The sequence below is a fragment of the Furipterus horrens genome, unplaced genomic scaffold (genome assembly GCF_987537825.1).
Source record: "Furipterus horrens unplaced genomic scaffold, mFurHor1.1.pri manual_scaffold_2, whole genome shotgun sequence".
NCBI classification, from domain to species: Eukaryota; Metazoa; Chordata; class Mammalia; order Chiroptera; family Furipteridae; genus Furipterus; species Furipterus horrens.
In genome coordinates this window covers 139,725,339-139,747,406 of record NW_028327172.1, presented here as the reverse complement: position 1 = coordinate 139,747,406, position 22,068 = coordinate 139,725,339, and the positions used below count along the sequence as shown (strand labels likewise).

The 22,068-nt window shown below is 41.7% G+C and overlaps 1 protein-coding gene across 2 annotated transcripts in view; it reads left to right on the top strand.

The window, feature by feature from the left end:
• Positions 1-22,068, top strand: part of CAMK1D (calcium/calmodulin dependent protein kinase ID) — a 405,862-nt gene that overhangs the window by 152,820 nt on the left and 230,974 nt on the right. The window lies entirely within an intron of this gene.

Here is a 22,068-nt window from a genome sequence, read left to right as displayed (position 1 = left end):
TTGGTTTTGAACTAAGACCCTGACACTCACTCTAGCTGATGACCTTGGGCCAGTTACTGAGCTCTGAGCCACTTCTGTGAAATGAAGTTAATCATATCTCTACATATGGTCTCAGGATTAAGTGAGAGGGTACTCCACAAGTGTTTGTAAAGTGCTTTCAACAGCACCTACTACACAGTAAGTGCTCAGTAAAGGGTAGCTGCTGTCACCACTGCTCCTAGTATTATTATTATTGTTGTGGCTTTATTTTATAATTAGGAGATGAAGCTTAGAGAACAGAGTGCCTTGTTCACTGCCTTGCAGAGCCTGGAATGCTAACCCTACCATTGTTATTTCCACACTCTGACAGGTCTTCCATTTTCTGCCACCCAGAAAATTTCATAGATTCACTATCTATAAGTGCTTTATCTCTTCATTGAGTTTTATTTTCGCTCCCTATGTGTAATAGCACCAAATCCAGATCTCACCCTTAGTATAATGGCACACACAGGACCATTCCAGTGTGTCTAGAGCCCCCCAGATGATGACCTCTCATTAACGTGGTGTCCATCATGAGCAAGTCCTTCCCTGTGTCTCACGGGGTTTGGGGAACAAAGCCTTATATGGTACCTGCTTTTCCCTGTTTGGAGTTGTATCTGAGTATTGTGCTATGAAAATTTTAAGAACTTCTATTAATAAAAGATGTTAGAAATATCCTTGAAATTTTTGGGATTTGGAACCAGCATAGAGCAAGAATCCTGTCCAGATAAGCAAAACAGAATGGAAACAGGCCTTGTAGGGCCTTAAAACAAACTGTCACACCCATACATTCTTCCTGAGTAACCCAGCCCTCCCACTTCTGTCTCAGGGACCAACAGCGCCCTGTGGACAATGGTTTGCTGCGATCAGTACAAACCCAGGACCACTGAGGTGAGGGAGAATCTGTCCTATTCCGCGTCATATGTGATGAGTGTTCCAGAACAGATGGGTCTGAATAGCTCTTTAATGTAAGGGTTTTCAATTATTTGTTTAGTTGTTTGGGTCATTTCTAGGTTCCCTAGATTGTCTATTTGGGACGCAAAGAGTTTCAGATTGTCTGAGGATTGCATAAAATGATTCCATGGAAGAGAATTGGAGAAAACAAATTACATTTAGCATTAAGTAGGAAAACACTACGTTAGTGAAACATTTATTGAAACTTTCCAGTATGAAATCAGCACTTGAAGAAGAGGGTATTTGCTAGGTATTAGTTGCTGCCATGTTGCAGATATCTGATATTTTAGATGGAATTCTAGACACGGGCCCAGAGCCTTCCAGAGTCTCTGCTTTGGGCACAGGGGCTGCCCACTGATGAAGTGAGGATGCTCCCCTTATTTTTATATGACTCTTTCATTGGCTGAGAAGCCACAAATCCAGGGAAGTCAGCATTATTTCTCATCTACATGGGCAGGGGACATGGCGGTAGACTTCACATGTTATGTTGGCTGTGCTGCAGTCATTCTGCTTTAATTAGTGTCTCCACCCTGTGTCTCACTCAAATAATCATCCCTGCCAGGGAGAGGGCTTTATGCCAGTGAGCACCAGGGACTGGGAATTACTCATTTTGATAGTTTCACACGATCGGCTTTTGAAATATCTTCAGACATGACCCCTTCTTTTAGGAATACAGAACAAAGAAATGATTTCTCAGGAGATAAGGTGATATATCTCCAGGACTTAGTTTTTTTATTTTTTATTTTATTTTATTTTTTGTCCTTTATAAATGACTTGGAAGTGGAATAAGAGGCAATTCCACATCATAAGCAGCCAAAAGCAAAGGATTTGTGTTGTAAAGAAAGTGGTTTGGGAACCACTGTTAGAATGCTGTCATTGAAACATTCATTCATTTAACCAATATTTATTAAATTCCTGCGTATCAGCAGCCTTGCTAGGCACAGAGGTTAAAAGGTAAGATGCAATTCTTGTCCTCCAGGAGCTCACGGTTGTTACTAAATAAGTGTGATAATGTAGATGCTGTGAGAGAAGTTTGATTAAGGCTCAAGGGGAGGGCTGCCCAGCTTTTTCTTCAGGGTGGAGATTGAGGTAAAGGTTTTGTAGAAGAGGTGGGCCCAGAAAATGAGAATATTTTGCTGGGGGCAGAATGGTAGAGGTATGTTCCACCAGAAGGAACAGCCCAGGTACAGAGAGGAGAGGCAATCTGGTGTGCTGGGAACTCCAGGTAGCTCATCAGACTGAGCAGAGGGTTCAAGGTGAGGCATGGGAGACCTGAGGTTGGAGAGATCAGATAGTAGGGGGCTGTATACCCTGCTTTGGACCTTGATTGTCATTCTGTAGACTGTAAGGAGCCAGTGAAAAGTTTTAATGAGTTGGATAATGTGATCAGGATTGCTTTAGAAAGATTACTGTGGCAGAACATAGAAGGATGGATTGGAGGGGTCAAGACTCAATACCAGGGGAGTAGTTAGGAGGCCACTGGAGGAGTCTGGGAAGCAGTGCATTTAAATAGGAGCTACAAGTTGGGATAGAAGAGACAAATCTGAGTGTGTGCACAAAATAGAATCTCTAGGACTGAGCGACTTGGAAGGAGTGGGGAGACAGTTGAGGGGAGATAGGATTCTAGAGGAACCACCAGGTTTTGATTGGGTAGCTGGGTAGATAATGACCTTTTTACCTGAATTAAAGCACAAGAACAGGAGGACCAGTCACGAGTTCTGATGTAGACATGCCGAGTCTGAGCGCTTTGATGATGGCCATGTGGAGATGACCAGTGGCAGTGGAGGTCTGGAACTCAGCTGTGATCTAGGCTTGCTAGATGTTTAAGTTTTCTGAAACAACATAAAAAATTTATTTGGTACTTTCCAGAATTAAATCATTATAGATAAAGGCCCAGAGACCTGCTTTGTTCCAAATTCTGCCATATACCCTGGTCATTTGTATATTTCCATGCTATTTTTCATCCAAGTAGGCCCATCTGAGAGACTGCTTGCTGTTTTATGTACTGAATTTATTGCAGGATGAGAGATTTATATATTCTATTGGATTAAAGTAATGTAGCTAATATATCCTTAAAGATGTTTTTATACTTGTTCTGAAAATAGTTCCAAAATGAATCTTCTTCTTGATAAGCAGGTATTAAATGAAGCTCGAGGGGAATTAAAAGTGTAGGGCAGGTGCTGCGCAGCAGAGAGCTGCTGGTCTGACTTTGGCATTCAAGGGGCAGGATATGTATGATTCAGTACAAGCGTTCCCCAGCGGAATAGTTAGCTCCGGTCCCAAGAATGGGTATTTTATCCATTAGGGACTGTCGCATTATCAGTGTCACATACTCTGGTTAAATTATAGAGCTTATAGTTTCTGTGCTATTATTTACTTAGAGGGCAGACACTATCCAAATCTAATTTCAAGGCAACAACACATACAGCATTTCTTTTTTGAGAACTAGAAAGGCAAATATATAAAGTAACAGTCTGCACGTAAGTGAAAGATGAAGCGAGAAAGAGATGCATAAAGCTAGAAAATGGGGGCTGAGCAAAGTAACAAAAGTGAACCGAGAGTAGCCCTTTTCCTAATAGTTGGGAAAACTGAGGCTCGGGCGGGTGAAAGAGGCAGTCTGCATGAACTATGGCACCAGAATTCAACATGCTGTTTTAATGGTTACCTTGTAGCCACAGAGATTATCTTGGCCAGGAAAGGGGCCTGAGTAGGCACTGCTTTTAAATTCCATGTTCTCCTCCATCTGGGTGCACAGGGGAGTCTCAGCTGATGGTCTCTCCCTTTTTCTCTCTAAATCAGTGGTTCTCAGCTCTAGTTGCAATTAAAACCATCAGGGGTGCTTTTTAGAACATCCCAATGCCCAGGCCCCATCCTAGACCTATTGAGGTAGAGTTGGAGGTTCTGGTGGGCCTCAGAAATTTTACAAGGCAACCCCTCTCCCCCACAGTGATTCTAGCATATGGCCAAGTCAGTGTTGAGAACAGCTGCTCTGGAACCCTTGCCTCCTGGTCTCACCCCCCAGGGGGTGGAGCTGCTATTCATGTGTCCAGGAGTATGGAAAGATGTGTACATTCACAAACACACCTGACATGCTTCCTTTAGGTGAGAGGTTCCATTTAGAAGAGTTGAATTTCATCATCAGAGAGGGGGATTGGCTTGAGCCCACCATCCCATCGAGGGCATCAGATACCTGCCACTGGCTGGATTCAAGAGCTAGAACCTGGCTGTCTGAGGCTGGTGTTGGGGTTGGTCAAGCCAGCATGATGAGGTGCTGAGCCCACTATCAGAAGGGGATCAGGGCTGCTGAAGGTAGCTGACGCCAAGGTGCAGGATTCCCGGTGGCCAGCGTCAGCAGGAGGTGTGGTGGGGCTGGGCCTTCTAGAGGGAGAGTGAATTGAACGTCTTAACCAGGTAAGAGCAGGACATCAGAGGCCTGGGTGGTCCTTGCAGTAGTAACTTGGTTCTCTGGTTCTCTTACACTAGACAGACAAGCTTCTCTCAGGGCAGATGGATGAGAGGGAAGGCAGTTTTAGGACCCGAAAGAGAGGATGGCTGGCTTTGTGTTAAGTAACACCCTTCAGAGAAGGATTTCTCTACAGATTAACTCATTTAAATCTGGCTTGCTTCTGCTCCCTCAGCTTTGTTCTCATGGCAGGCTGGCCCTGTTCTCTTGTTGAAATCACTGCCAAGTGCCAGTTTATTGTGTGTGTTAGAGAAACATACGCTTCAATAGAAATTCATTGATTCAGGATGAACAGAACCACGTTTTCAATGACTGTAAGTGGCTGAGCTGGTAAAGCTGATGCATGAGTTTCTTAGGCACCAATACAGGTTTTTAAGGATCTATCTAACCTGCCTAGAAGATGGTATTCTGACTTAGAGACCTTCTGTCTGGAAAGATGGTTTTGGAATTAAGGATACAGGTGGGAGGCGTGAAAAACAATGGTTAGCCCTGACCAGCTATCTCAGTTGGTTGGAGCATCATCCCAACACTCCAAGGTTGCAGGTTTGATCCCTGGTCAGGGTACATGCAAGAATCAACCAATGAATGCATAAATGGGTAGAGCAACAAATCAGTTTTTCTGTCTCTCTCTCTCTCTCCTTCTCCTTTCCTCTCTCTCTAAAATCAATAAATGAAAATATCTAAAAAAAATAACAATGGTTAAATGCCATAAAATGACAAATAGGGAGGCAGGTATATATTTTACAGTCCCAGAATTCTTACTAAAAGTTCCCTTCATTTTGAGAAACAACCATGTAATTCAAGTAAAACAGGCCTGAGAGATGCAGTAAGTTATTTGATGGTGGTTATTGTTGTCATATTGTGTGTGTGATTAAAGTCACAATCTTGCCACGCTTGGAGCATGCACGTATGGGTGTGTGTCCTGAAGGACCCCAGACCCCCTGGAATGTTGCCAACAACCTCTTCTGGATCTGTTCAAACGAGGCTCTAATATGAAAGCTTCAAATTACAGAGGAGAGCTGACACGCTTCTCTGTGGCCCTTAGTGACCTGACCTCAGAATTTTGCCTGATTTGGTGTACTGCCTACTCTTTAGCTTTGTGCCTTGGCCTCTCTATGTCTGGGAGCCCTGTGAATCTGACTCCCAAGAAAGGAGCCTCTCTCTGCCAGGCAGACAGTAAACTCAACTTTGTGTAGCCCACCGTTTGGTGGGACTGTTTATTTCATCCTAACAGTGTGTGTGGATACAAGAAATAAAATTGGTCTGATGCCAGCTCAGCTTTACAGCCAGAGAGGATACATTTGGTGCTTCCGGGAGGCCTTCATATGATGCACTGCCCATAGTGGATAATCCAGAAATATTTTTAATTTGACTCGAGACCCTTAATCAGTGCATTTCTATTTGTCCTGTCAATTGCTTGGGCATTGCTTACAGAACTCCAGGAATGGGAGGAAAATAGAATTGGTAGTATACCTTCTTACAAAATGGGAATGTTCACATTAGCCTGAGCAGGCATGTGGGTTTATCTCTCTGGTGACCACGAACCTCTGGAGCCTCTTGGGTTATGTGGGACGGTTTGGTTTGTCTCCCAGTCTTCAGTCCTCGCTCCCACAACATGACAGAGATGAGAGTTTAAATCCATGTCTGATGTTGACCCTCTCGACCTTAATTGCAGAAAGTCACCTGCTTGATGGAATTCAGACTCCTTTGTAAACAAGTCCCTGCTTTGTGATTTTGCTGTATAGTGTTCACCTGTCCACCCCCATCCCCCGTGTTTTAGTTTCAGTCCCCCAAAAGGAACAGATGATATGGGCCTCTGCCTCTCCCACCCTCTCCTTCTGGCTTCAGCGGGCTATACCTCAGTTTGAGATGCCCCCTCCTTTCGGATTCCCCCCTTGTTTGTCCTTGCCTGGGTGAGACCCCTTGGCACCAAGTTTGCCTCTGCCCCTCCTGACTCAGCTACAAGGTCCACTTCCTGAGACTGGCTTTCCTGAAGCTGGTGCTGCCTCAACTAAAGGCATGATGGTGAGAATGGAGGCAAGGGGTGGGGGAGGAGATCGAGGGAGGGTAAGGAGGTTAGAAGCCCTGGGCTTGGGCACTGACTGAGCAAAGAGGTGTTAGGATAAAGGAGAAATCTATGCTGACTCCCAGTGCTCTCTGGCTGTGGTGACCCAGAGGATGGCGGGTCCATCAGCCAGTATGGGGTGTTCAGAAGAGGAGGCCTGTGTCAGGGGAAGATGATTCTCCTATGGCAACAGAGCGGGCTTAAATCTAGTCTGGCTGTTCCTACCACTGTTTCTGCTCTATATGTGCCTCTGTGGATATTTAGAGTAGTTGGAGAAACAGTGCATTTTATCACACTTCTAGACAGAGTGTCAGTTATTTGCATGCTTATTTCCATGTGCTATCTCTCTGTCATCTAATCTGCCTATGTGTTTGAGGAATTCAGCCCTTGTGTGGATTAGTTGATGATTTAGATTCCTCTTATAATATATCTTGGCAAACACTTTCCCATTCTATAAACTCACTTAGCTAATGATTTATACAAATTTCACTTCAATGATTCCAACAGAAGTTTATATATATATATATCTTGTAGCCTAATATGCCTAAAAAGTCAGAATAGTTTAGATTGGAGGACCACACATGAAAGATTAAGTATAGGGTGTCCTGGGATTGACTAAGTTGGTAAATACAGAAAAAGAAGTAAATATGCACCAAAGGTTTCTGTTTCTTTTCTGTTAAACTTTAAGTTGTGTCAGGTCTATTTTCTACATGGTTTTGGCATTATTTATGTGGGTATATAAATGACTTCAGTGAAGTTTTATTTATGATTCATTATCTAGATTAAACTATATGTAATTTGATGAATACATTTTATTTTACAAAATTGAAGCTTAGGGTTATCATGTGGGTGGTTTAAACAGTTACCATTTTAAAGCTGTATAACTGACATTTTCCCCCAAAGTCAGCTTAAAATTGTGGCTACAGTCTTAGGTGACTGGTCTGAAGTTTTTAGGAAATACACAATTATAGGAATCAATTCTAAAATAATAGTTGCATGAAATTTGAGAAATGGGATCCATTTTTAGCCATTTGCATTTTTTCATAAATATTTAAAAAATAGTGTTGACTCTGTGATTTAGACATGTGGTAGATATCACTGGGGAATGCAAACACGTGTAAAGATATTTTAAAACAAATCCAGTGGTGTGATAGATGTAGTGTTTTTATTCTTGTTGAAGGCTACAGAACTGATGTACTAAATTCACATATGTTCATATATTATACACAATGTGTGTAATTTACAGATATACATGTATGTACATATACACAAATGTAGATATACACATTTTAAATGTATTTTCTTTTTGCTTTGCACTGAAGAGCAAAAAGTTCTTTTGCTTAATTTACTAAATATGTCCTCATGGTTGTCAAAAATCTGCTAATTACCTAAATTAGATAATAAGGCATGTGAAAAACCTTAAAAATGCTCAGGTGTTAGGGGTCATGCAGATGTTAGGCATCAGCACCACTCTCGTCATTACTCTCTCTGTGGGAGAGGTGAGAACAGAAACTGGCCCCCATTTTAGGGGAGGAGAAACTGAGGCACCCACAGGTGTGTTGTCTGGGTGAGTGATGGAGCTGGGAGACAGCCGAGAGCTCCTCACTTGCAGAGCTGTTCTCATATTTTAGGGGACCCAGCCATCCCTTCTGGCAGGAAACCACTGTTGGAACTTTGGACACTCTTAGAACAACTGAAGGGAATCAGAAATCATACGACTCCCAATGACTAGTAATAAATACATGTTAGTACGTTTCAATAGATGTCAGTAGATATGAATAGCTTAATTGACATTGGTGTCAAGTAAATGAATAGACATATCTCTAAAATCAGAATTCAGTCTTTTGTCCCAGCTTAGCCACCAGGAATCTACAGCAGTTTTTATCTATTCTTTGAGATTTTAAATACAGATAATCTTACTTTGTCATAATTTAAAAACTAGCTGGGACTTCTACAAGCATTGTTTTATGCCAGTGTCACAATAAAGCTATGAAGCGGATATTATTATCCACATTTTACAGACAAGGAACTGTGACTTATGTAAGAAAATTTCAAAGGCCACATATGCAGTAAGAGGTAGAGCAGGAAGTCAGACCTAGAGTCTGTCTTTCCCACTATGCTTTGTTTCCTCTGGTGTCTCCATGTTGTCCCTCTAAAACAGGACCACATAGCCTTGATGTAGGCAACAGCCCACTGCATGTTGGAGTGCTCATTAATGGTGAAAGAATAGATGTCTAATTGTCTGTTTTATACTGTCATTAGAGAGGCAGTGTGCAATATTGGGGGAGACCCGAGTTTTCATCTGACAGCACCACTTAGAAGCTGTGTGACCTTGGACAAATTATTTCAACTCTGTGCCTCCATTGTCAGGAAGATGGGGATAATATTAGTATCTGTGTCACATGGTTGTTATAGAAATTAAAGAATTAATGCACGGAAGGCACAAAGCATGCGCTCTCCAAATGTCTGCTGTTTATCTGATTATTACATGTCCTGAGGATGTCTTGTCAGACAATGGGAGTGGGGAGAAGCTGCCTTCCCGAAGTCAGTCACACAAGTGTTGCCTCTTTAGGGTGCCCTGTTGGAGCCCAGGGAAGCCCTGCTGGCAGAGTGTGCAGTGTCAGCAGCAGTGAGGTGGCCAGTGCTTGTCCAGGGGACAGAGAACCAGTGATAATACCCAGTGTCACTGCAAGCTGTCAAGAATCTCTCAGCTTTACTGTTTTTCTTGCTGAAAAAAATTATGACAACGTCTACTCTTGTCTGTCTTTCTGTCTGCCTCCCCTAATGTTAGAGTGCAGAGCATTAGAACAGACGGCGCTTAGAGATCCTGGTCCAGCTCTCTTGACTTCCAGATGAAGAAACAGATGCAGAGAGGTTAAGTGACTGGCCCAAGGTCATGGAGCTAACTCTGGCAGCAGTTTCTGGTCTCCTAATTTCGCACTCTGCGCATAACCTTACTGTTTCTCTGTTCAGCATCCCCCAGGAGAAGGCAAGAAAATGAATTCCTCATGTTGACAAGGCCTTTGGTATGTGCAGCAGGGAGAAAACACTCTGCTTGGGTAGCTTGGCCAGATTCCAGGATGGGATATTGAATCTGGTTTCCAAAATTCCCCTGGTGATTTCAATTGGATATGCTGTTCTTTCCTCTCACTCTGTCCTGGGGATGCAGTGTTGCTGCGGACTGTGATTGCTATCGAGTTTCCGGTTCTCTGGAATTCACCAGGAAGGAACTCAGGGGCCAGCTTCACTCAGAGCCCGTGTTTAATGTTTGATGACGCTGATCCTTGCGCTAGCTTCTTGTCAACAGAATGGAGATACCACTTCTCAGAGGTGTGGTAGGAAGAAGCCAGCTACAGACTGTGGAATAATTTGGAAAACATAGGAAGTGCTACTCTGGGGAAAAGTTATAATTCAGGAAGACATTTTTCCACTCTCCACATCCGGCCACTGACCAGGGAGGCATGCTGGACACCCAAGCGCTGCTCCTGTCCCTCCTTGGCTTTGTTTATCTTCTGCCTTCTCTGCATCTTTCTGGGATTTTCTAGAAACAAAGGGGGGGCTGCTTTCTCATGTACTCTTAGGGATATCAGAGTGGGTTTGGGGGACATTGAATTATCCTGAGGGTGGCCAGAGTAGGGAAGCCACTGAGCAGAGCCTGAGGTGACCACTGAGAAAGGTGCCGTTTGTAGAATAAACTCGCCTGTTCAAGAAGCCACGGAATTGGCCTCAATGGAACAATTTTATACTATGTAACTTTTTCTGGTTATGAAAGTCAACTAACAGAAGTTCTCTCTCAAGCATTAGATATTCTTTCTACTGAGCCTCCTTGCTGGGGAACAGAGGGATAATGTAGACATTTCTTTAAAACTGAGTAGTTCCCTGGGTCAAGTTAAGTTGATTTGTTTGAATTGTATTTCTACAAATCCAAACCCAGATTCCCTAGCTGTGAAGTGTGGTGTGTTGTTGCATTTGCTTGTTTACTTGTTGTTTGTTTAATCCTGGTAGGACTCTCTCCAGGACAAAGCAACTTGATACAGCCGCTAGGAGAAGGGCCCCTAGGGATGGCAGAGTACGGCTGTAGTGTAGTGCCTCCGGTCTGGGGTCCAGTGTTAGTGATAATTCGTGTTAACATTAAAACTTGGGAGACAAACTCATTTGTGAGTGCATCTTTCTGTTTAACAGCATAAAGGACCTATTTTCTGTTGAATTCAAAACACAGCACATGGTAGCTGGGCCCTGGAAACTTCCCACCTGCTTTCACGCAGGTTTTCTTTAATGGTGTCAGTGGAATGGTTGAAACTTTGATTGACTTCTTCATGGTCCCAGAGTGAGTTTCTTTTCTGCTCTTTTTCCTTTCTTGGAATGCTTGTTTCTTAAAACCTTGTAGAAGATTTGTAGGAATAGGTCAGTAAGTTAAGTTTGTTCTACCAACAGTATCATGGATAAGTTACTTATTGTCACAGAAAGAAAAGTTGCTCATTGATATAATTTCCTGGAGAAATGTGGCCAGTAGTTCTTATTTTTATGAAACATAGTCATTTAATTAAGTGACACAGTATTTCATTATCCAGACATGGATGCTATAGCTCATTTAAACAGTTTGGGGACAGTCCTTATTAAGATATTAAGTCTTCTTCTTCTCCTTATTAGTCAGTCAGTGTAATTTTTCCAAAAACATATCTCTCTTTAAAAAATAATTTTGAATGTGTTTTCTCTTTATAATCATCAGTTCAAGCAGTATAGTTAGTGCCAACTTCTGAATGAAACTTTGTTCTGAAGAAACTACTTATGCAATAATTTGCCTGAAATATTCACAGTATTGTTGCTGAGTCAGATGACCAGATGGTAACAGGACTTTTCAGAGTATATAATATTTTATACTCCTATATTCTCTGTACACAAGAGTTCAATTAGTGTGGATATTTAATTTCCTTTTGCAGTAATGAGCTGCATTCCCTTACTTGCATAAAACATAATTTTTTAATGAAATAGCCCATAATATCAATATATCACTTAGATTTTGTTCATTTTATCTTTTTCGAATGGCATCATCTATATTTATTATATAAAATCTTGCTACAGTCATACCTCGGTACTCATCAGCTTCAGAACCTGTCAGATTCTGTACTCATTGCATTTTGGTGGGGAAAGAAAGTGTTTCAGCACTCCGCACTTGCTCAGAACTCATTACTCTTCGTAGAACCTGTATTGAGTCATAACATCACCCTGCAAGAGAAAATGCTTCATCACTCGTTGCTTGCTCAGTACTCATCGATTCTGGCACTTGTCACAAATTTCAAAATGAATTAACAATGAGTACCGAGGTACCGCTGTATTTTGAACTATTTACTCAGGATACAGATCCAGTTGAAATTTATCTTAAATACTCCAAAAAATTGTGTGGGGAGCACTCATGAAGGTGTTTGGAAATCTACCTAGGAAAATGAATATTTTAAAGTTCTTGAGACCAGTGTGCTAAATGTCAATAGTATTTACTTTTACATCTCAATAGATATGGTGGTGATCTGAGAAGCTATAGGTTCAGGGGTCTATAAATACTTGAAATAAGTCAACTCCCTTTACAAATACCTTGTGGCTCAGACTTCTAAATTTAGATTTGTCTTTTTCTAATTACTGTGAATTGGAGAGCTCTTAAATCTACTTAATAGGGATGCATCATACTTCCAAGATTGTTGATGTTTTCCTAGCCTTTAATTCTTCTTGCTCTCCCTCCTTAAGATGCATGAGGAAAGGAGCGGTTGCTCTGTGGTCTGCCTCTGGCTGTGCTTACGTGGTGTCCCGTGTCCAGAGTGAACCTCCTCTGCACTGGTCTGTTCTCAGTTGGGGTCCTTTGGTGTCTGAGTGTGGTCCTCAAATAGGAGCATCAACATCTCCAAGGAGCTTGTCAAAAATGCAGACTCCTGGGCCCCGCCTTGAACCCCCTGAGTCAGGATGTGCAACCAGACTCCCAGGTGATTTGTGTGCACACTTACCCTTGAGAAGTACTGATCTAGGAAACTTTCCTTCAGAAACCAAGGTGATTCAACTGCCCCTCCCGTGTGCTCCAGCAGCACCTGGTATTTTTCTCCCTTTTAATGCTTGTCACAATAGAGTAATTGTCCATTTCCTTGTCTGACTTTCCCACTGCATTGAAAGCTCCTTGAAGAGAGGGCAAAGTCCCTGCTACATAGTAGGTGCTTCATATATTTTTGTTGAATTGCATTATACCAGTTTCATAAGAGGAAAGATCGAGGAATGCAATATGTATTCCCTGCCCTCTTAAAAAAAAAAAAATCAGGAGATCCAAGATGGCGGAGGAGTAAGTGGAAGCTACACTAACCTCCTCCCAGGACCAGTCTGGATTTACAACTTAATTTTGGAGAAATCATCTGGAATAACCAACGGAACACTAGCTGGAAAGAAGTCTTATAACCACGGAGAGACAGAAAAGGCCGCTACATCACAACGTGACCGGTAGGGAGTGCGGAGACGCGGAAGGGCTGGCTGGGCTCACACGGGTGGCTGCTGAAGGGACTGAGAAACAGCTCAGCAGCTGGGGATTCCCCCTGAGAAGGGCAGGGTCTAAACCCCCAGCTGGGCTTCCCAGCCTACAGCGACAGAGTGGAAAGTAAAATAGTATCAGCTGTGAAAAGCGAAAAGCCACAGGCTTTCTTGCTAGCTGGAGAGAAACAGCAGGAGAAAAAGAGCTCTTAAGTGGATCACATACGAAAATATTTTGGCCGCCACTTACCCTGGGCTCAAGCAGAGGGAAGGCAGAGAGGACTGGAGACACTTGGGGAGAGTTTGGCACGGTGGCTTTGAGGGGAGAACTGGAGGAGCAGCTGACTGGGTCCCAGTGCTGACTCATCCCCAGTACTGCGGGAAGACCATTCCCCTCCAAGTGGCGTCAGCCTGAGGGGAAGCAAAAGCCCTGCCTGCAGGAATTAAGCTGCCACACCCACAGTCCTTAAGCCTGACAGCTAATCACAGATTGAATAGATTAACAATCAAAGAAGACAGACAACAACAGTAGATCCCTGGAAGTCTCCAACAGGCTGCCTAGGGCCAGACTGGTACATGATCTGACGCCACCAGAGGCAGATCCAGGAAGTGCAGATCATTCCAAGAAGCACCAACAAACAATAGGAGTCAAAAAAATGGGGAGACAGAGAAACAACCTCCCATCAAAAGGAAAGGTAGAATCCCCAGAAAGAGTGCTAAATGAAATAGAGGGGAGCGAACTATCAGATATGGAATTCAAAACATGGATTATGGAGAAGCTGAATGAGCTCAGCGGAAACTTCAAAGAACTCCAGAAAAACTACAAGGAACTCACAGAAAATTACGTGAGCATGAAAAAGGACATAGAAGCTATCAATAAGAGCCAGGAGGAAATGAAAAATACGATCTCTGAATTGAAGAACACAGTAGAAGGAATTAAAAGCAGGCTAGAGGAAGCAGAAGATCGGATCAGCGAGCTGGAGGACAACCTACACAAAAACTCCCAGACAATGCAACAAAATGAAAAAAGACTGAACAAGACTGAAGAGGTTCTAAGACAGCTGCAGGACAACATGAAACGTAATAATATCCGTATCATAGGAATTCCAGAAGGAGAAGAAGAAGAGCAAGGGATAGAAAACCTCTTTGAAAAACTAATGACAGAAAACTTTCCTAACATGACGAGAGAAAGAGTCACGCAAGTCCAGGAAGCACAGAGGGTCCCAATGAAGATGAACCCCAACAGGCCCACCTCAAGACACATCATAATTAAAATGGCAACATTCAAAGACAAAGAGAGGATCCTAAAAGCAGCAAGAGAAAAACAACTAATAACATACAAGGGAGCTCCAATAAGGCTATCATCAGATTTCTCAGCAGAAACACTACAAGCCAGAAGGGAATGGCAAAAAGTATTCCAAGCAATGAAAAACAAAGGCCTACAACCTAGAATACTATACCCAGCAAAGCTCTCATTCAAAATGGAGGGTGAAATAAGGAGTTTCCAAGACAAAAGAAGGCTAAAAGAATACATCTCCACCAAACCAGCAATGCAAGAGATGCTAAAAGGTCTGCTCTAAGAAGATAAAGAAACAGAGAGAGACAGAGAAGAACACGAGTACAAAGGGGAAAAATGACAATGAATAAGTACTTATCGGTAATAACCTTAAATGTAAATGGATTAAACGCTCCAATTAAAAGACATAGGGTAGCTGAATGGATTAGAAAGAATGACCCACATATATGCTGTCTACAAGAGACCCACCTTAGAACAAAAGATTTACACAGACTGAAAGTAAAGGGATGGAAAAATGTATTCCAAGCAAATGGACATGAAAAAAAAGCCGGGGTAGCAATACTTATATCAGACAAAACAGATTTCACAGCAAAGTCCATAAAAAGAGACAAAGAAGGGCATTTCATAATACTTAAGGGAAAAATCCATCAAGAAGATATAACCCTTATAAATATATATGCACCAAACTTAGGAGCACCCAAATATGTAAGGAAACTTTTGAAAGACTCCAAGAAAGATATAGACAACAACACACTCATAGTAGGGGACTTTAACACCCCATTGTCAACAATGGACAGATCTTCGAAGCAAAGAAACACCAAAGATATGGAGGCACTGAACAACACCCTAGATCAAATGGACTTAGTCGATATATATAGAAGTTTTCACCCCAAAGAAGCAAAATATACATACTTCTCAAGTGCACATGGAACATTTTCAAAGATAGACCACATGGTAGGACACAAAACAAGCCTTAACAAATTCAAGAAAATTGAAATTATATCAAGCATCTTCTCAGATCACAATGGCTTAAAATTGGAAATCAACCTCAAGGAAAAAACTCAAAAACATTCAAACTCATGGAGAATGAATAACATGCTATTAAATAATGAATGGGTTAACAATGACATCAAGGAAGAAATCAAAAAGTTTCTGGAAACTAATGATAATGAACACACAACAACCCAAAACCTATGGGATACAGCGAAAGCAGTCCTAAGAGGAAAGTTCATAGCAATACAGGCCTACCTAAAAAAGCTAGAGGAATATCTAATAAAAAATTTAACCCTACAGCTACAAGATCTAGAGGAAGAACAACAAGCAAAGCCCAGATCAAGTAGAAGGAAGGAAATCATCAAGATCAGAGCAGAATTAAATGACATAGAGTCTAAACTAACAATTCAAAAGATCAACAAAAGTAGGAGCTGGTTCTTTGAAAAAATAAACAAAATTGACAAGCCTTTAAGCAGGCTCATCAAGAAAAAAAGAGAGAGGACCCAAATAAATAAAATCAGAAATGAAAGAGGAGAAATCACAACTGATACCACAGAAATACAAAGGATTATAAGAAATTATTATGAACAACTGTATGGCAAGAAATTTGACAACCTAGAGGAAATGGACAGATTCCTGGAAACCTATAGTCTTCCCAAATTGAATCAAGAAGAAGCAGAAAGTCTGAATAGACCAATAACAGCTAGTGAAATTGAAGCAGTAATCAAAAAATTCCCAGCACACAAAAGCCCTGGACCGGATGGCTTCACAAGTGAATTCTACAAAACATTTAGGAAAGAACTAACTCCTATCCTTCTCAGACTATTCCAAAAGATACAAAAAGAGGGAAGACTGCCAAACTCATTCTATGAAGCCAGTATAACCCTAATTCCAAAACCAGGTCAAGACACAACAAAGAAAGAAAACTACAGGCCAATATCGCTGATGAACATAGATGCTAAAATCCTCAACAAAATATTGGCAAACCGGATCCAGCAACACATTAGAAAGATCATACACCACGATCAAGTAGGATTCATCCCAGGGATGCAAGGATGGTTTAACATTCGTAAATCAATAAACATAATACACCACATAAACAAAATGAAAGACAAAAACCACATGATAATATCAATAGATGCAGAAAAAGCATTTGATAAAGTACAGCACCCATTTATGATAAAAACTCTCAGCAAAATGGGAATAGAGGGAGCATACCTCAACATAATAAAGGCCATATATGAGAAACCTGAAGCCAACATCATACTCAATGGGCAAAAACTGAGAGCATTCCCCCTGAGATCAGGAACAAGACAAGGATGTCCGCTCTCCCCACTCCTATTCAACATAGTCTTGGAAGTTCTAGCCACCGCAATCAGACAAGAAAGAGAAATAAAAGGCATCCAAATTGGAAAAGAGGAAGTAAAACTGTCATTATTTGCAGATGACATGATAGTGTACCTAGAAAACCCTATAGACTCCACAAAAAAAACTACTCGACCTAATAAGTGAATTCGGCAAAATAGCAGGATACAAAGTCAATATTAAGAAATCAAAGGCATTTTTATACACCAACAATAAAAACTCAGAGATAGAAACTGAAAGAAAAATTCAATTTACCATAGCAACAAGAAAAATAAAATACCTAGGAATAAACTTAACCAAGGAGGTAAAAGACCTGTACTCAGAAAACTACATAACATTGAAGAAAGAAATTAAAGAAGATACAAATAAATGGAAGCATATACCATGCTCATGGATGGGAAGAATCAACATCATTAAAATGTCCATACTACCCAAAGCAATTTATAGATTCAATGCAATCCCTATTAAAATACCAGCAACATATTTCACAGACCTAGAACAAATACTTCAAAAATTTATATGGAACCAAAAAAGAGCCCGAATAACCACAGCAATTTTGAGGAAGAAGAACACAGTAGGAGGAATCACAATACCTGATATCAAACTATACTACAAGGCCACGGTAATCAAAACAGTCTGGTACTGGCATAAAAACAGACATATAGATCAATGGAACAGAATAGAGAGCCCAGAAATAAACCCAGGTTCATATGGTCAACTAATATTTGACAAAGGGGGAAAGAACATCAAATGGAGTGAAAAGAGCCTCTTCAACAAATGGTGTTGGGAGAACTGGACAGGGACATGCAAAAAAATGAAACTAGACCACCAACTTACACCATACACCAGAATAAACTCAAAATGGATCAAAGACTTAAATGTAAGCCGTGATACCATAAAAGTCCTAGAGGAAAAAATCGGCAGGAAAATTTCAGATATCCCACGTAGCAACATTTTCACTGATATATCTCCTAAGGCAAGGGAAATAAAGGAAAGAATAAACAAATGGGACTACATCAAACTAAAAAGTTTCTGCTCAGCTAAAGAAAACATCAGCAAGATGAAAAGGAAACCAACCATATGGGAAAATATATTCGCCAATGACATCTCAGACAAGGGATTGATCTCCAAAATATATAAAGAACTCATACGACTCAACACCAAGAAGACAGACAACCCAATTAAAAAATGGGCAAAGGACCTGAACAAACACTTCTCCAAAGAAGACATACAGAGGGCCCATAGACATATGAAAATATGCTCAACATCACTAGCCATCAGAGAGATGCAAATAAAAACCACAATGAGATACCACCTCACACCAGTCAGAATGGCCATAATCAACAAATCAACAAACAACTTGTGCTGGAGAGGATGCGGAGAAACGGGAACCCTGGTGCATTGCTGGTGGGAATGCAGACTGGTGCAGCCACTATGGAAAACAGTTTGGAATTTCCTCAAAAAACTAAAAATGGAACTGCCTTTTGAACCAGCAATTCCATTACTGGGATTATATCCGAAAAATCCTGAAACACCAATTCAAAAGAACCTATGCACTCCAATGTTCATAGCAGCACTATTTACAATAGCCAAGTGCTGGAAACAACCTAAATGCCCATCTGTAGATGAGTGGATCAAAAAACTGTGGTACATTTACACAATGGAGTTCTATGTAGCAGAAAGAAAGAAGGAACTTCTACCATTTGCAACAACATGGATGGAACTAGAGAGAATTATGCTTAGCGAAATAAGCCAGGCAACGAAAGAAAAATACGTTATGCTGTCACCTATTACAGGAAACTAATGAACAACACAAACAAATGAGCAAAATTGAACCAGAGGGCATAAGCCTATGACCGCATTACCTGAGTGATTGTCTGTACGCATAAGCCTCACTTAATCCTCTCTGCAGCGCTGCCTCCGGAGACTCAACAGTTTGGCTGAACTAAATGGCTGAGTTGGTGAAGAATGGGGTGGTCTGTGGGCTTCACTTTAAAACTGAATTCTCTTTTCTATCCTAATGGCTTGGACAGAAAGGGCCCAGAGGTCTGAGAGGGGGGAAACATAAACTATTTCCCTCAGCCCAAACTAAATAAAATGGGCAAAAGGGTTTTGGACAGGAGAGATGTGCCTAGCACACCTTCCTCCAAAGAAGCCCTTTTTTTTTTTTTTTTTTTTCTCCTAATGTGGAACATTGAAAAATTAATCCCTGCCTTTTGCCACCTAGTAGTTATGGATTGAATGATGCTTTTTAACCCTTTTTGCCAAATCTGTTGCCCCCAGAACACAACAAGGATGCCAGCCTGCTAAACCAAGCACGCCGTTGTCCGGAGACAGCCAACTGACCTGGAGTCTGCATGATCCTTCCCCATGTGGGAAGGCCACCCTCCCCTCCACACCCCCACTCTTATTAGGGATTTCTGGACCCAAGGGTAGGTAGGACGACGACCATGTCCAGCTTGAAGCAGCTAGAGGAGCTTGAGACCTTCGCCCATTGTCCTTTACAAGATTACAAAGGGTCTTAATATCTGAGAGGGAGGGATAGCTATTTTTTACGAACCATGGGTATGGACTTGGGGGGGGGATGCTGGGGGAGGGAGATACTGGGTGGAGGGGAGTAAAGGGGAAAAAATTGGAACTACTGTAACAGCATAATCAATAAAATATACTTAAAAAAAAAATCAGAATACTTTATTTCTTTAGTGACTAGAATCTTCAGGTATTTTAAAAACCTAAGTACATGTATCCTAACAAAAATGTTTTGAGAATGGCCAGTTTGTACTCATTTCAAAGATAGAAATTCTCACTAAAAAACTAAAACCTGAAAAAGTTTCAATATAATAAGTTAAATCCCTATTGGAATTGACCCATAATTTCCAGTTTTGTTGTTAGTTCCTCTTGGATGGAACATGCAATACTCTCCTTTAAAATGTAGGCTCCAGTGGGAAATGTGTGAATGGCATACCACAGACATACCCCTGTTTGTTTAAAATAATTCTGGTTAAGGTATGCCTCTTGTGTGCAGCTTCTCCAGAATTTTAAATATGAAAAGACAATATTTATTTATGGCTCTAAGGTTTCAATGACTAAACTGCCTTCTGGAAAGAAACTGGCAGTATTTTGAGTATTTTATTTCTTGAACTTACTGATTATTGTATGCATACTTTCAAAATGAACAAAACCCTGCCCACACCTTAAGGAACTGATTGTGGGGACAGGGAACCTTCCCAGCACACCCAACAGATGTGCATAAAAGTGGTCTGCACATCTTTAGGACAGTGTAGGTGTGTGGCAGAAGGGTTCAAAAGAGGAGCCAAACATTGTCACCTGCTGAGTCAGAAGAAGGTGGCATTGGAGTGACTTGGAAGGATGTAGGCTTTTCTGGGATGGAGGCAGGAGAAAGGGGAAATGTATCAGTGGATGGAACAGCTGGAATAATTATAGACAGAAAGAGATGAAAAGTGGGGGCTGAGTGGGAAGGAGCAGAGAAGATGGGTCACAGCACAGGCTAAAGGGCTTGTGATTCATCTGTGAGGCAGGCAGTGGGGTGACCACTGAAGAATGTTGTATAGAAGAGGGTAAGGAAGGAATGCTGGGAAGAGTAAGGATGACCGCTGGGGTGGGTGCAGGGTGAAGGGTGATTAGAGCCATGCTAGAGTCGAGACTGAAAGACCACCTGATGGTGAAATTCCTGGGCAGAGGAGCAGGGCCCTAAAAGCCCTGTAGACCTTACTTAAGACACCTCGGAAGAAGGCTCAATGAAACTCCGCAAGTACTGGGAGATAAGGACTGAGGGAAGTGAGGTTTCAGTCTGAATGACAGGGAAAGTGCTGGGACCATTAGCAGAAATAGAGAAGTGAAGAACGTGTCAGGATACCATGCTGTACATTTGGATATCTTTCTTTCCTTCCAACAGGTTATCTAATGACAGAATTGATTAATATGACCCCAGAAGCCTGAGGGAAATGAGGCTAGGCCTGAAAGCAATCAGGCCATGGGCTTGTAGCACTGTAATAGAAAACGGTACTTGTTTCAGTTAGGATGCCTGCGGGTGAGCAATGTGCTGTGACTGGGATGTTGGGCCAGGTCAGGGAGGGGGAGGGCATGATGGAAATGGATAGTTTTTACTGTTAGGCAAGGCTGATTTACATAGACACAGGCGAAGAGACTGAATATTGTGATGGTGCATTGTGGTTAGCAGTGTCTAGAGGCATCACACTCATTAGGACAAAAATTCTGGCGTCTGAGATAGGTCATAATTATAGCCTGGATTTTTCAGGTGGACCAAGCAAAGCAAACACTTAATATTGTTGACAGTATATAATGGGAGGATTCATCCTCTGAAGTTCCAACTTCTAGAACAGTGATTTTCACTCTGTAGATTTTGATGATTCCAAAATGCCTTTGTTTTCTCCTTTCCTCTGTCCTTCTTTATTCTTCCTTAATTTCCTCCCTCTTTTTACTTCTTTAAATAATGTTTCTACATCTACTGCTCTACTTCCTCATCAGCTCACTGACCAACCCTGGTACTGCCCAACCATAGTACTGATGCTCAGCCACGGTACTGATGCTGTTTCCTCAAAGATCATCAATTAATTTTAAGTTGCCAAACATCATAGCCTTTTCAAAGTATAGATACCCTTTGATGGAAAGAAAGATGGAATCTCCATCTATTCATCCATCCATCCATTTATTTAACACATTTTTATTGGATGCTAATAACACTATTAGTCAATACTGATTGAGCAATTCCTATGGCAAGTCCCTATATGTGCATTATCCTATATCCTCGCAGCAGCTCTGAGGAAGGTACTGTGGTCACCCACATGTAACAGATAAGAAACCTAAACATCATAGAGATTAGACTACTTCCATGAGGCCATCCAGGGAGTGAATGGCAAAGACTGCATTTGGACCAGTTGTGTTCAACTCTAAAGACCAGAATATAAACCACTACACTCTATTGACAGTTATGTTTATGTCATACATGTGGTGTGCGCATCTGTATGAATGAGATGTGAGCCTTGCATTTGCAGTCTAGGGTGAGACCCAGAAGCACGAGCAGAAGATCACAGTCTTTTGATAAGTGTTGGATGCTCTGAGAGCCCATGAGGGGGTCACCCACCTAAGGAAAGGAACTTTCACTGAGGAACTACTTTGTGAACCAAGCCCTGACGAACAAGCAGAAGTCAGTCAGATGGGTGTGGAGACTGAGTTCTTGGAAGTTGGAGGAACAGCCAGAGGGGTGGAAGAAGATAGTATGAACAGGGCACAGCATTGTGGCTGAAACAAGATGAGAGAAGCCAAAGCACTCCTCTCCTGGGTCCGTGGCTATAAGGCCCTGCATGTCTCTTGTGTCTTTCTCTTCTGTGCATCACCTTATACCTGGACAGTTGCAGCAGCCTTCATGCT